The sequence below is a fragment of the Mirounga leonina genome, unplaced genomic scaffold (assembly GCF_011800145.1).
Source record: "Mirounga leonina isolate KUSES-001 unplaced genomic scaffold, KU_Mleo_1.0 Mir_363, whole genome shotgun sequence".
Lineage (NCBI taxonomy): Eukaryota > Metazoa > Chordata > Mammalia > Carnivora > Phocidae > Mirounga > Mirounga leonina.
Window position 1 is genome coordinate 658,694 of NW_023270707.1, and position 16,672 is coordinate 675,365.

At 41.9% G+C, this 16,672-nt stretch overlaps 1 pseudogene; it reads right to left on the bottom strand.

Moving 5' to 3' along the window:
* Nucleotides 1-827: 827 nt before the first annotated feature.
* Nucleotides 828-927, bottom strand: LOC118027167 (annotated as a pseudogene).
* Nucleotides 928-16,672: the final 15,745 nt, after the last annotated feature.

A 16,672-nucleotide genomic window follows, 5' to 3' on the forward strand; every position in this document is an offset into this window, starting at 1 on the left:
GCTCAGTAATGCCTGTCTTCTTTTTTTTATTTATTTATTTACTTTTTATTATGTTATGTTAATCAGCATACATTACATCATTAGTTTTTGATGTATTGTTCCATGATTCATTGTTTGCGTATAACACACATTCAGTACATGCCCTCTTTAATACCCATCACCAGGCTAACCCATCCCCCCACCCCCCTCCCCTCTAGAACCCTCAGTTTGTTTCTCAGAGTCCATAGTCTCTCATGGTTCGTCTCCCCCTCTGATTCCCCCCCTTCATTTTTCCCTTCCTGCTATCTTCTTCTTCTTTTTTTTTTTTTTTAACATATAATGTATTATTTGTTTCAGAGGTACAGGTCTGTGATTCAACTGGGTGATAGACATTGGAGAGGGTATGTGTTATGGTGAATGCTGTGAATTGAGTAAGGACTGTCTTCTATGAGCTGAACTGGTAGCTGTTACAGAACCAAGTTCCCCAGAAGCAATGGGGATGATAGGATCTTGGAATAGCATGGTTAGCAAAGTATGAATGGCAGCCAAGAGGGGTCTAACCTAAAATGGTCTATAGAGATAACTTGAAATACATGGTATTTCTAGAGGCAAGATTGATACTGCCCAGGGTACTGTCAAATCCATCTATCTATGTATCTATCTATCTACCTACCTACCTACCTATATCCAGAAAATCAGGAATGGAGAAGTAGAAGGCAGAGGTAACCCTCCCCAATGGAAAGTCATGAACTTTTGCCCAGTTTCCAGACTGGAGTCAACTCCCAGATGCAGAACCTACTTGTTGACTGAGGAAGCATCCAGATCCAGAGGATGAAGATCTCTATGGCACCACAGCAATTACATACACAAATCTGTGTGTCATCCTTATGCAGGTGCCATGCTAATCTCTGTTATCTTTCCAATTTTGTATATATGCTGCTGAAGCAAACACTAGCAATTATATACAGTAGTGATTCCTTTATCCTTTCCCAGTAGGACCTATAGCCACTTATTTGGGTAATGGCACACTTGGAAAAGGTGAATTCCCAGATCTTTCAAGGCCTATTAGATATCGGGTCCAAGTTCAATCTGATACCAGGAGAGTCAAAGTGCCACCTTGCTCTCCTCCCCATTAGAGTTGAGGGAATAAGGGGTTCGGTTAATAAAGGTAATAAGTGGAGTTCTGATCCAGGTCTGTCTCACAGTAGCGGCTAGTGTCTCTATGGACCCACTTGGTTGTCATTTCCCTGGTCCCCAAATGTATAATTCAAGTACACATATTTAGCAGTTGGCAAAAACTTAAGATTGGTTCCTTGACCTATCAATTAGGAATGGTTGTAGTAAAAAAGCCAAGTGGTAACCCCTGACACTATCCCCACCCACCCCAGAAATTAGAGTAAACAAAAATATCACAGCACAGCACAATAACAAGATCAGTTATTGTGATCTTAAAACATGTAGAGGTGATGTTTCCCACCATATTCCCATTTCATCCACCAAAATAGCCACTATAAAAATTGGTTGGATCCACTGTAGCACATGTGGTACCTTCATTAGGGAAGATTAACGCAGCCTCAGGTATACAATGTGTGGATATGTACTAGCAATCCATAACCCACAAAAAAGGAAATGAGAGTTTATATTCACCTGGGATATACATTCATGTCATATCCCAAGGTTATGCTAATTTTCAAGATCTCTGGCATACAATAGATTGAAGGGGCCTGGATTGTGCGGGAAAGGAAAACTGTTTTCCTTCTACTTATCTGAGGTTCCTTGGCTGGGGCCCTATGAGTTAGCCTGACAAAAGACGGATTAACAACAGAAAAACAAACAGAACTTTATTAATATGTGCCCTGCACATGCACCTGGGAGCATTCGGAGATGAGTAACTCACGGGGTGGTTAGAGCACAGGTTTGTATAACATCTTAATGGAAGAGCAAGATATTTTTGAGACGTGACAAGACAAAGGCAAGGGACTTTACGTTCTAAGGGCAGCATTCCGTGGGAAGGCAAAAATACGGGGAAACAGTACGCAAGGACTAGTTGCGAAGTTTGTTATATAGATTCCTTTGGTATCATCTCTGGGCTGATAAGTACCTGGTTATCTCTGGTGATTAACTTCTCTCCTTCCTGGTAGAGATGGAAAGGGGGACACCTTTATAAATTTATATCCTGCCTTAAAGCAAACTGGGGGAGGGCAAAGAGCTTTTCTTGTATTCACTTCTTCTCAGTTGCCTTCAAACAAAAGAAGCCTAGGCCTAAGTGGCATATTTTGAGGTGGCATATTCTGCTAACCTTCAACTGTCTAGATATTTGGGGGGGAATTAATATCATATTAATTGAAGCTGATGATCAAAAAGTTGCAAACACTATAGATGCCTTAGAAATGCACATGCAAGGGGCACCTGGGTGGCTTAATTGGTTAAGCATCCGATTCTTGATTTCAGCTCAGGTCATGATCTTGGGGTCATGAGATCAAGCCCCACACTGAGCTCTGCAGTGGGTGTGGAGTCTGCTTGAAATTCTCTCTCTCCCTCTCCCTCTGCTCCTCCCCTGCTCATGCACATAACCTGCTCTCTCAAGAAAGAAAGAAAAGAAAGAAAGAAAGAAAGAAAGAAAGAAAGAAAGAAAGAAAGAAAGAAAGAAAGAAAGAAAGGCACATGCAATCCAGAGAGTGGGGAAATACCTAATGTTCCCCACCACAAAGAATGAAACCCAACCTTTGATAGGTTCCATTGGGTTTTATAGGCAGCATATTCCATTAGGAATACAGAAACTACGAATTCACCATGTTGGTTTGAAGGCTATTAGTTTCAGTTAAGGTCCAGAAAAAGAAAATTCTCTGTAGTACTTCAGGTTTTGGTTCTGAAGTGCTGACATTTGATCTCCATGGCTCAGCAGACTCCATGATACTAGACAGATTGTGGTAGAGAGACATTGTGTAGGGCTTTGGCAAGGCCTAATAGGATGGTCACAGCAGAAACTCCTATGATTTGGAAGCAAAGTTATGTCACATGTAGCAAAAAACTACACTCCATTCAAAAAACAGGTCTCGGTATAATACTAGACCCTTTTAGAAACTGCACATCTGTCCTTGGGAATTAAATGACTGTATGGCCAGAACTACTTATCATGAATTAAATAATTTCAGACTTACCAAATCATCACACTGGGCAGTCCTAGCAGCAGTAATTAATAAGTGGGTGTGGTACACCCAGAATCAGGCTCAAGCTGGTCCAGAGGGCACGAAGAAGGTGCATGAACAGCTTGCTCAGAGCCCATGTTTCTCTGGTGCCTTTGTCTCAATTCACACTTTGGTCACATGGTCATTTTCTATGACTAACTGATGGGAAAGGAAATATGCAAGCTTGATTCACAGATGGGTCAGTTTAGTAAGCGAGTGCAAGCAAAAAATGAAGTATCGCTGTACCAGGTCATCTTTCAGGGGAAGCCCGGAAAGAATGTCATGGGGAAAACCTTCGACTGGGCAGAACTTCAGACACTGCAAGGTATGATGCATTTGGAATGCAGAGATAGTAGGCAAAGGGAAAGGTATAGATAGGCTCACAAGTAGGCAGAAATGGCTTATCTGGTTGGTCAATGTCTTGGAAAGAACCAGATCAAAGAACTGGAAACAGGAAGTCTGGGAAAGTGTCAGGTAAATGGATCTCTGAGAATCAGCACAAAGTATGAGAATCTTTGTATCACACATCAATGCTGAGCAGAGAGCATCCACCTCAGAAGAGGCATTAAACCACTTCATGGACAAGATGACTCAGTGAGTGGACATCTTCTAACTTTTGTCCTTGACCACCACAGTGATTGCATTATGAACTCACAAAGAGAGTGGCCACAGTGGCAGAGGTGAGGTTATTTGGGATTCGGATAGCATGACCTCCCTTGCTAATGCAATCTAACTCCTGCCCTTTGCAATATCCCACCCACCAGCCAAAGAGAACAAAACTGAGACCTCAGAAGAGTACCTCTACTCAAGAAAACCAAGTGGCCATTTGTAGCAAGTTGCTGTTATTAGACTCCTTCTCCACCCTGCCCCCCAGGAGTGGCAGCCATTCATCACTGACTGGAATCAAAGCATATTCCAGGTTTGCCTTTTGGATCCACTTGCTCTTAGCGAGCACCACTATCCACAGGCTGGTAGAGTGTCTGATCTACCAACATGTCGCAGACAAACACATTTTACCTAAGAAGGCACAGCAGCAGACACTATGGTTCGTCCCTCTAACCTAAGTTTCCCCCAAAATATGACCAACCAAAATCCTGAAGAAGCTGTGCTTAGAAGGTGTGAACTTAATATAGGTAGCAAGTGATGAGAAGTGCAAGGAGTTGATAGTTGAATGCTGTGGTCCCCCATGCAGATGTCTTCTATTAGGCAGCATACATGTGAACGTTGGCTTATCACAACTCACTCCCGTCTCCAGAGAACTGTCTTTGTCTAAACCGAAGCATCCAAACATTAGTGGGACTAATGATGTAGATAGGACATCCCTAAATTGTACCAACAGCACAAACATTTGGCAGACATACATAATTCCTCAAAATATTTGCAAAGTTATGTGTTAAGATGATTACTGGCGAAGATCAATTCATCAGAAATATATCACCGAGTGCTCATAACTTCAGGGAAATGACATATCTTGGAGATTGTGTCTGTTTTTTCCTGTTTTATAAATGCTGGTACACACCTAAGTAGCTATACATCTTCCATTCGTCCTTTAATGGATGGCAGCATTCTGATTTTCTCCTTGTTGGGTGATACCTTGTTGCCACCTGTTACTGCATTTCCAGATAATAACAACTTATTAAAAAAAAAGTGAAAAGAAAAGCATAAAAGCAAGTATCAATGGTGGAGTGGCAATGTGCTTCCGAAAGTTGTAGTGTACCACATCAGAGGGCTCATCAGAGCAGAAGAGCTGGGCAGAGTGTTGAACGGCAGCCATTAACAGCTTTCATGTCAAATAAAATCTTCCAATGGAAGATTCTGAGGTGACAGAATATTCTGATTAAAGATGACTGGGAGACATGAAAAAAAAATTAATAGTGCTTATAAAAGATGGTAACTTTCAGCAGCACACACATTAAGGAGTCAGTAAGGGAGAAGTCCAGACAGTAGAGAACCGGGAATTTAATAAAATTAATATACCTATTTCCTTCTTAGGAGAGTTCTTCTAGGAGAAGGTGAGGAAACTGTAGCGTTCTTCCTGGATCATTACAGCAGCAGTTTGTAAATACTCTACTGGTCCAGTCTGGGCCCATCCTAATGTCCGTCTGTTCCCAATATAAAGGATATAGTCCCCAGTTAATACTAATCACGAAATCACTGCGCAGGAAAATGGTCTCAGTGATGGTGGAGAGAACTGACTCAGCACCTGAGGCTTTGGTTTACCTGGAGCAGGCTGGTGACAGGCACACGTGTCTTTCTGCAGGTGTCTGAGCCCCAGCAGAATTCTCCTCTCTCGCTCTCTCCCTGTCTGCCTCCCACCCACCCCCCCCCTTTTTTTTTTGTCCTAGACACATACACACTCACACACACAATTTTATAATCTGGTGCTTTTCATTTAAAAGACATGCATCAATGCCTAAGTAGAATTACTTGTGCTTTACTCTGGCTTTGACTTGCACCTATGAATCAGCCGTATGCCAATAAACCTAATCCACAGTAATGACCCCAAGTTTCTAGCAACTGGACTCCCTATGCTAAATCTTCTGCAGTTTTCTTATAGCCTAAGACCCATGTTGGTTGGTTGGTAAAACAAAGTAGGGAAAGGGGAAACAGCTCTAAGGAATTTTGTAGTGCAGAATCAGACTGCTGTGTCATTTTGGTGAAAAAAGTGGCAAATCAGAGAGTGAGGACAGAGAAACTGGTAGTGAAGGACTTAGCTAATTTGAGAGGTCTGGTATGGCATCTGGAGAGAAAACAGGAGGCTGACATTTAATAAACACGTTCCATGCCCTGTGCCAGTCACTTTACAATATCTAGGTTTTGGTTTTCATCCTGTCTAAAAGACACTACAGCCAGAGAGGTTAAGGAACTTGTCCCAAACTTGTAGCTAGGAAGTGGCATATCCCCGGTTCAGTTCCAGAACTGTCCTTCTGTAACATCATGCTGCATAAGGAGAAGTCTCACAGGGAGGGAATGCCATGTATCACACACCAATGGCTCCACCAGATAATTAAGACAAGACGAAAAAGTGCAAATGGACCTATTCCCTATCATCTTCCGTCACAGTGAGCTGGGTTGTGGGCCTGGAGGGAAAGTGCAGAGGATGGGACAAGCTTGCTCTGTGCTGTGGCTGCCAAAGGAAAGACCCCTGTGAAGAAAAGACTATTAACAATCTCAGCTCCATTAAATTTAAAGCAGCTGCTAACAGTAGGGGCCTTTACATTGTCAATTATATGAATTTTCCTATTACTATGTCATACCAAAGAGCAATTACAGTACATTCATCAAACACTGCTTCCGCTTCTCTGGTTCTGTCCATTAATGCCACAGTGGCAGGCCGTAGAAATCCTTGAAGACAAATCTAACATGCGGACTTTAATTGTTTCAAGGATTTGTGGTCAGAAACAACACCAGGTGAGTAGTAGGGGGTCAATTACACAATTAGATAGTGATAGGCGGAGACCAGCTGAACTCATATGATGCACCAAATATTTATACACCCGTTCACTTTGCAAAGTGCTTTGACACCTACCATTTCACTCCGAGTTTGCTTCTCTCCCATTAACTGGTCTGGGAGCTATTTAATTATCCCGCCTCTTTTATTGTTGAGGAAATGGAGACCAGAGAGTCTCTGCTGAATCAGAGCTGGAGGATTCCTGTGCAGCTCAGGCCCCACCGAAGAAGCAGAGGGACGGCAAACGACCAGTCTCACCTCATCGTGCACCATTATGAAAACAAAGGACTAAAATGGGGGAATGGTCCTACAAAAAGAGATGGAAGAAGCGAGCAAGAGGAGAGAGAGGGAAAGGAGACAGGAAAAGGCTCCTGATTGAGTTACTTTAAATCATCCACCCTCAGGGTATGGTGTGTACTATGCTACAGCCCCACAAAGACAAAAGACAAACGTCCAGAAAGAGAGGAGGGTGAGGAGGAGGGAAAGAGAATTAGTTCTTTGTCATAAGAACTGATTGCCGACTCTCAAAAGGCAGGTCTCCCATGGTCTCAATATCAACAGTTTTTGTTTGTACATAAATTTGATGTGTAACATTGTGTAAGTTTAAGGCGTACAGTGTGTTACTTTGACACATACTATAATATGGTTGCCAATGTAGTGATATTTATCACATTACACAATTATAGTATAGTATTATTGTCTAGATCATTATACTGTCCATTAGATCTCTGTGGCTTATTTACTACTCATTACTAGTTTATACCTTTATTTTTTTTTTAAAAGATTTTATTTATTTATTTGAGAGAGAGAGTGAGAGAGAGAAAGAGCACAAGAGGGGGGAGCGGGAGAGGGAGAAGCAGACTCCCTGCTGAGCAGGTAGCCCGATGCGGGACTCGATCCCGGGACTCCAGGATCATGACCTGAGCCGAATGCAGTCGCTTAACCAACTGAGCCACCCAGGCGCCCTAGTTTATACCTTTAAACACCACCACTCTCATCCCCCAATCCCCCGATAACCACCATTTTACTCTCTGTTTTATACAGGTTTAACTGTTTTAGATTCTACATACAGGTGATATCATATGGTACTTGTTTTTCTCTGTCTGACTTGTCTTGCTTAGCATAATGTGCTCAATAGTTTAGAAATCACCAGAGAAACAACCTCTGCACAAGATGATTCCTTTCAGTTCTATGCAATGAAGTGCTCCTGGGGCACATAAGTTCCAAATTCCTTTCTCTACACTTGATAGACACTGAAATCAACAAGAAATGCTTTCTGCCCTTGGGAAATCTGCCATTCCTGGAAATGACCAAAACGTTGGCAAATGATTCAATATGGCGTTTTAAATGACAGAGGTGAGCTCAGGTTGCCATGGAAGCACGAAGGAGGAAGAACATCTAGATAAGCCTGGATGAGTTTTCCCAGAGCTGTCTCACATGATAGGTAAGAGCTGATTGGGTTTTTAAAAAAAGAGAATAGGAAGGACTTTCCAAAGAAGGAAGAGCATAAGATACAGATTCTGCTCTACCACTTGGCCAAGCACATTATGGAAGGAGACAGGCATTAGCCAGCTGGATGCTGCTCATCAGACCCCATATACCTCAAGCAATAGGATGCTTTGGTGTGGTGGTCAGAGTGCCCAGGACAGAGGATAGTGACACACTGAACATTTCTCAGACCCTGTATCCTTTACTCTGGCTCCTCTTATTTTCCCCATATTCTCTCCTCTCTGCAGCTGCCCTAGTTTTCCCATTGCTACCTCAGGTTCCTAGAGACACACTGACCCTGTGACTACTTGGAACAATGTGTGAAGAAATCCAGTGTTCTCTTAATTCAAATGGGATAACCATTCCCAAGGAATCAAGAATAAAAACAAACCCCAAAATTAAAAAAAAAAAAAAAAAAAAGACCGACCTTAGGGTTATAAAGCTGATTTATCAGGTTATCTATTACTGCATCACAAACTACCGCAAAACTTAAATTACCCCAAATGACTTAAAGCAACCACTCCACTTGCTTACAATTTTATTAGTCAGAGATTCAGAATGAGCTTGGTTGGGTGGTTGGTCTCTGATCCAGATGGCATTAGCCGGTGCCTGGGACTGAAGGATCCACTTTAAAGATGGTCTCTGTACTGTATACTGGAAGCTTCAGGGTTCCTTGACATTCCCCCCTCCCTCCCTCTCCTGTTCTCTTTCCCTCTCCCCTCCTTCATTCTTTCTCTATGATGTCCTATTCTTGGGGATTCATTCATGGGGCCTGGGATTCTTACGAAGTGATTGTTTCAAGATAGTCTCCCTTCCTACCTGGCAGCTGGCTTCCAAGAGAACAACATAGAAACTGCCAGACCTCTTTTAAACATCTGACACTCGAATGACATTATCTTGCCATATGCCATTGGTCAAAGCAGTCACAAACCATCCCACATTCAAGGAGAGGATAAACAGATCTCTCCTCTCAATGGAAGGAGTGTCAAAGAATTTATGTCCATCCTTAATCTGTCACAGTAACTCAGTAGAGGTTTGGCCAAAATGTAGCTTCATTAAACTGTGAGTAGCCATCCCCTGGATTCTTATTTCTCATCATGATGAAGGAAAAAACAAAATAAAACAAAACAAAGCTTATATCCTAAGTTCCTCCTCATAAGTAGATGCCATGCTTGCAACACTCTGTATGGTAGTCCCCATAGGAAAAAAAAAAGAGACAGGGTACCAATTGCAAAGGAATTCACCCACACTATCTATACCCCTTTGTCCCATTTGAAGCTCCTGTAGCAGATGGACTATAGAGAGTGGACCACTGTGAGACCCACACAATTCTCCCCTACGTGCCTATAAATAATTGCTAGAATTTTGTTATGATGTTAACCTCCTCAGTGAGCCAGAATGTGTAATATTAAATTCAAATCCCGCTCTCTGGCAGGTTAAGAATTACTGGCAGAAAAATCCAAGACCAAATTTCCAGTATGTGTTTATAAGGAATTCACCATTAGAACCATTCTGCACATTATGTATAATGTGATTAGACAGAAGCAGTATTTAAACCTCTAAAAAAACGCTTCAGTATGTTGCCATCATAAGTAATTGATGGAGGTGAGACCAGAGCCCTGGCCATCTGACCGACCATCTGACTCCAAAGCCCATCTTTCTACTATCTGTATTGAGCTTCCTAATGCAATTTTAAAAAAAAAAAAAAAAAAAAAAAAGCTCAATAGGAGGACAGTGACGAAAAATGCCATCCTTGCTGAGAAAGGATAGAAGCTGCACTGTCTCCAAATCCTTTTTAGTTCCCAAAAGTAGCCATGACAGGTGAGCAGACGGGGTGCCTCTTGGGAGCTGCTAATGAGCACAGGGCCAGGAGATGATAGGACGGATTAAAGAGGAGGCAAGCTATAGTATCCATAGTTGTCTCCTGTGTCTGGCTACAGCTCAGGGGCACTTAGGAAGGCCCCAGGAACATTTTCAGAGTAGGAAGCTTGTCTTCAAGAATTCAGCTTTTCTTTCCCTTTGCTCACTCTGGAGCTCTGGAGCTTATCTGCTCCCCCACCCCGAGCACTGTTACCAAAGCTTCTTGAAAGTCAAGATGGCCAGCAACCTCATGCTCCAAGACATCACTGCTGTGTCCCCCATCTCAGTACAAAGTGGCTCCTAGGAATGACTGCAATATCTGCCATTTGCACTCAGGTTTAGGATTTACCAGTGTGGCTTACTCTCCAGGAAATACTTGCATTTCCAAGCTACTTCTTCTCTCTTCATTGGCACCCCCTAAACCAAGTAATGGAGGCAGCAGTCACTAGGTCATAAATCAATCCCAAGAGATGCTCTATTTAATCAAAACAGGTTTTAATCAGAAGATCTAAAGGGAGGAGAAAAAGAGGGACTCGATAAATAACTTCACTCCTATTACTTGGTAAATAATTTCTGAGAATAAGTAAAATTTTACTATGTCTTAACAAGGCTGTGGTAATTAATTGTGAGAACCCTTCCATGCACTCTGAATCACTTTCCTAGGTAGGGATGATATTTTTTAAAATTCAATAATGTTTTATGCTATTCAATTTATAAAATTTACATAAAAGGTGAATAACAATGAAGGTGGGACTAGGACCAGGTCATCTGATCCAAATCCCATGATCTTTCTATTTTCCTTGCAAATTTCCCTGTTGCTTTAGCTCTGAGCTGTCTCTATGGTAACAAAAGGAACTTTTCCAGTCCTTTTTATAGTTTACCAAGAACTTTCATACATATGCTTTCATATGCTTAAAGGTAAGGGGGATCCATTAAAGGATTCTACATTGTTTCAACCAGGTTAAACTGCAATAAAGAGAACCCCAAAATCTTAGAGGGTGTAACCCAATGAAAGTTTATTTTCACACACATCCAAGTCCAAAGAGGGCTCAACAGACAGACCTCCTTTTCATAATCCTTTGGGGATATAGGCTGAGAGAGCACCGTCTGGCACATACTGTTACAGGCTCTGGCACAATCAGAGGGAAGATCTTGACCTGCACACTGGTTCTAAAGCTCCCTCCACTTACATTTTATTGGCTAAAGCAAGTTGCATAAGTCCTAAGTTCACAGGGGAAGGGGACCATGAAGGAAAAGAGATGGAACATGTGTGAACAATCAAAATTATTACCACACACTCAAAATAGAAATAAGCATGAGTGAAGGTTACCCTAAACAGTAGATAATTTAATAACTCGGTTATAATTCATTTAAAACTCATTTGTAGTCTGTGGGTAGATACCAATAAAAATAAGAGAAAGCCTAGGAGTGAACATGGTTCATAAGAATGAAATCAGGAAAGAAAAACACTTTTCATATAATCCCCCAAATTAGTCACAAGGATAAGATGATGCAACACATATAAGTATTTTGTGTATCACAGATTCCTGGTTCCTAGATTTAAAAAGTACCATAATTAAAACCAACAGTCAAGAGTATCCAAAGCTTCTAGAATATCTCAAAAGAAAAGTTATTATAACTAATCAACTGCACAAGGGAGGTAGATGGAGAAAATTATTATGAAAATCGGTTGCAACTTTATTGTATGGCAACTTATTTATCCTAGGGTATTGAAACCAACATTATTTGACTTTCTATAATTTATATGGAAATTTCTCACATATCATCGCCTCAGATGCACATAACAATCCAGCAAAGCAGTTCATCCTTATCTCCATTTCACAGAGGAAGAAACTGAGGCTCTGTAATTTTATATAGTTTGCCCAAGGGCACTCTTATGAAAAGAGTACCAGAGCCCATTCTGAGCCCATTCCTGTCCCATTAACCCAAGAAAGGGTTGAAATGTGGCAATAAGGTCACAGATATTAAATGCTTAAAGCTGAAATTATTTAGTCTTCCATTTCTTAAGCTGTGTTCCCTATAAGAGCAGATATTCTTGGAAATAAAGAGAAAATGGAAATAGGTTTGGGACCCTCCAGGTTAAGGAAAAGAAAACAATTTCTTACAAAGCTTTGCAGAACCTGTAAGGTGCTATGAAGCATTGTTAGTTTCCATGAGTGAGAGTGTGGTAGACAGAATAAATGGTCCCCCAAGATGCCCACATCCTAATCCCAAACCTGTGAGTGTGTGACGTGGCAAAAGGGACTTCGCAGATGTGATTAAATTAAGGATCCTGAGATGGGAGACTGTCCTGGATCATCCTGGTGGGCCTAATGTCATCACAAGGGTCCTTATATCAAAGAGACAGGAATGTGGTCAGAGAAGATGTGATGATATGATGATAGACATAGAGGTCAGAGATAAGATGGTCCAAGACACAGTCCAAGCTGGAAAAGACGAGGAGATGAATTCTACTCTAGAGCCTCTAGGAGGAAACAGAACCTTGCAAACACCTTGATTTGGGCCCAGTTGACACCCATCTTGAACTTCTGACCCCCACAATTATAAGAGAATAAATTTGTGTTGTTTTAAGCCACTAAATCTGTGGCAATTTGTTACAGTACCATAGAAAACAAACACAGAAGGATATAGTAAGTCTTTGCTCTTAAACTTACCTGTAATTGAAACTTTTATTCCCTGAAACACCCACCTCAAGAAATAGAGTTTGGGGAACAATGGTATAATTCAACCCCCTTCAATTATCTTGAGATATGGGTTACTGATGTTGAGAATAAACTATTTGATCAGGGTGAAAAAAATAATAGTAAAATAGAAGAGAGGGCAGTATTTGACATTTAAAGCTCAGTGGGAATAACTCACTTCATCACCCCTTGATTTTAGTTGCGAAGGTTTTGTGTCCTAAATATCACATGCCCCTGCCTCTCTTAGCTGCCTAGAGAGAAAAGGCAGCCCTTCTTTCCCATCTCCGCTCTCTTCAACGCACTTTTCTTAGGTGCTGCAGGCAAAAACAATTTGAAGCAGGTGACAGCAGAACTCTTCTTTTTAATGCCCTTTGCCTCAGGCACAAGACTGGATCTTTCCAGACACTAGAAATGTTATGAGCGGACATTCGCCCGTTCTCCCCTGGGCAAAGCCAAAACAGACTTTTCAATTGGATCTCAGAAATGCTGATGAATATCAGAGGCCTGACAGGATGCATTTTTTACTTGTGTCTTACTTGGAGTGGCTTACCCAGGAGAGGAGAAAAGAGTGAGGGCAAGCCTCTCCAATCTCCAACCCTGCCTTGGCCTGCCAGGGCTGAGAGACGAGGGTGGTGAAAATCCATCCTGCTAATGCAATAGGCTTAATGCTGGTGGGTTTGAAACCAGCAGAACCACAAAATCGCAAACGTTCTCAGAGTGCAGCATTTCAGGATCATAAAGAAGCATAAATCATCACTAAAATAGTAGAAAACTGGGCCCCCAGCCTTCACAGGTTTCTACAAATCATTTTTACCTCTTTACCCAAGAGAAACACTCATGATGCATTAGATTTGGAGAAAGGAGGAAAAATTCCTGGAGAGCACAATGATGGTTGTCACTCACTGAAGGGGCCACTGTGATTGAACTGTTTTGCCAGGACAGTAGCTCCAACCCCCCCAAAGGCAACTGCAATACTCTAGTAACTAGAAAATGAAGGTCTGCTCAATAATCTAGAATGATTGTTAACGTGAGTTCCAAAGACATTAAATATGCTTTATTCCAACATGTTCGAGAGCCATTGTTTATTCCATTTTCACAGCCTGCCCTCCTTCAGTCTCATCAACATTTGTTCATTGGGATTGTGGCCAATATCCTATGGGCTGGAAAACAAGCCACAGTGAAACAAGCAAGCTGCTGGCAGACTGTTAGATTTTTCTTTATCTAGTTGGAGGGCCCGAGTGATGTACAGATGTCTTCCAAATGAGCTCCACTTCTTTATACAGAAGAGAGGCTATGGCCATAGGCTATTATCTAATATTTCTAGGTATCGAGTCACTTTTGATGACTGACAACATTTACCTTGCTACCAGGAAGATAATGGGTTGATCTTTAAGAAATACCCAGTACAAACATGACTCATCCCCCATTCTTTTTGCAATGATTCATTCGGCAAATACCTGGTAGCCTTCCGCGTGCAAGGATACAGAATTGACTAATTCCTTATCTAAAAGGAGCTGATAGGGTTTTGCAGAGTAAATATGCGTGTAAATATGTGGAATACAGACTGGGTCACAAAGAGCAGAGGCATCCATTCTTCTACCTGTCAGCTAAGGTGTCACGTTGCAAGAGGCACCTGAACTCAGTCTTGAGAAAGTAAGTCAGAATTCAAAGTCGTGGCTTTTCAGAGTTGGCAGAGGCATGGAGTAGAACAATATCGCACTCACTTGGGGAAGGGTGAGACATTCTGAATGGCTAAACTGTGAGGTGAGGTGGGCAGCTGTCAGAAGATAAGTTGAAGAGACAGGAAGAAACCATATTAGGGAAGGCCTCGTGGGACAAGAAGGACCTTCAGCTTTATGCCACATCAAAGAGGATTAACAAGTTTACTCAACGCCACTTGGAATAACAGCCTGAGCTGAAATTGAAATGACCGATGTTCTCTTTGTTTGTCCAGCTTTCTCACTTCTTGTATCAATCAGGTCCAGGTATTTCAAACAAAAGAAGCTATTTTTCAAAGAGAATTTAATACAGGGCATTGTTTACATAGTGGTGGGAATGTCAAAAAGCCAAATGGAGGCAGTGAGCAACCCAGAAATCAGCAACAGCAGAATTACTATGAGGTGTTACAGGAACCCAGAAGCCAACGATGTCTGGCTGGAACCGGGACCCCTGAGACTGTGGTAGCAACTTCCCCTCCTAGGTCTAGAAGATAGAGTGATGGACACCCCAGCAGGAGGTTGGACCCTAGAGAAGATGCACCTGCTTCGAGATGCCACCACATAGAGGAAAGAAAGAAGAAATAGGCTGGCTTCTTCCTTTTCCTCTGGTTTTCCCCTAGTATTTCCCACTGGGCAAACATATCTAGAAGGCAGCAGACAAGGAAATATGGGAAATGTCTTTACTATGCACAGAGCAGTGCAGGAAAAGTACAGTGCATGAATATGACAGAAACCATCCGTGACCTCCACAGCCCACCCCTATTTTGCTTCTCAGGATTCATTGCACTCCTCTGCCCATATTTACTTCCCACACCATAACCAGTTTCATAGAATATTATCCACAGAATAACTGTTCTACCTAAAATGAACATGTTTCTCACCCACTTCCCAAATGGGGAGCTAAAGGCCCATCAACCGCCATGTGCATATTGAAGTAAATATCGCCATGTCATATGCAGTCCTCCCCTTCATGCCATCACAATGACAATTGTGAACTAATTTTCTAAAAGTAATCACTACTGACATCTTTGAAACAAAATAGCAGGGAAAATGAAACAAGAAATCAACAGGATAATGGATACAGAATAAATATGCATAGCTGTTATAGTCTGTAACTGATCATGCGGCCATAGATGATAATTTTTTTTTATTCTTATGTTAATCCCCATACATTACATCATTAGTTTTAGATGAAGTGTTCCATGATTCATTGTTTGTGCATAACACCCAGTGCTCCATGCAGAATGTGCCCTCCTCAATACCCACCACGAGGCTAACCCATCCTCCCAACCCCCTCCCCTCTAGAACCCTGTTTGTTTTTCAGAGTCCATCGTCTCTCATGGTTCGTCTACCCCTCCAATTTCCCCCGCTTCATTCTTCCCCTCCCGCTACCTTCTTCTTCTTCTTTTTTCTTTCTTAACATGTATTGCATTATTTGTTTCAGAGGTACAGATCTGAGATTCAACAGTCTTGCACAATTCACAGCGCTTACCAGAGCACATACCCTCCCCAGTGTCTATCACCCAGTCAACTCATCCCTCCCACCCCACGCCCCACTCCAAAAACCCTCAGTTTGTTTCCTGCAATTAAGAATTCCTCATATCAGTGAGATCATATGATACATGTCTTTCTCTGTTTGACTTATTTCACTCAACATAATACCCTCCAGTTCCATCCACGTCGTTGCAAATGGCAAGATCTCGTTCCTTTTGATGGCTGCATAATATTCCATTGTATATATATACCACTTCTTCTTTATCCATTCATCTGTCGATGGACATCTTGGCTCTTTCCACAGTTTGGCTATTGTGGACATGGCTGCTATAAACATCAGGGTGCACGTACCCCTTCGGATCCCTACCTTTGTATCTTTGGGGTAAATACCCAGTAGTGCAATTGCTGGATCATATGGTAGCTCTATTTTCAACTTTTTGAGGAACCTCCATACAGTTTTCCAGAGTGGCTGCACCAGCTTGCATTCCCACCAACAGTGTAGGAGGGTTCCCCTTTCTCCGCATCTCCGCCAATATCTGTCATTTCCTGACTTGTTAATTTTAGCCATTCTGACTGGTGTGAGGTGGTATCTCATTGAGGTTTTGATTTGGATTTCCCTGATGCCGAGCGATATTGAGCACTTTTTCATGTGTCTGTTGGCCATTTGGATGTCTTCTTTGGAAAAATGTCTGTTCATGTCTTCTGCCCATTTCTTGATTGGATTCTTTGTTCTTTGGGTGTTGAGTTTGATGAGTTCTTTATAGATTTGGATACTAGCCCTTTATCTGATAT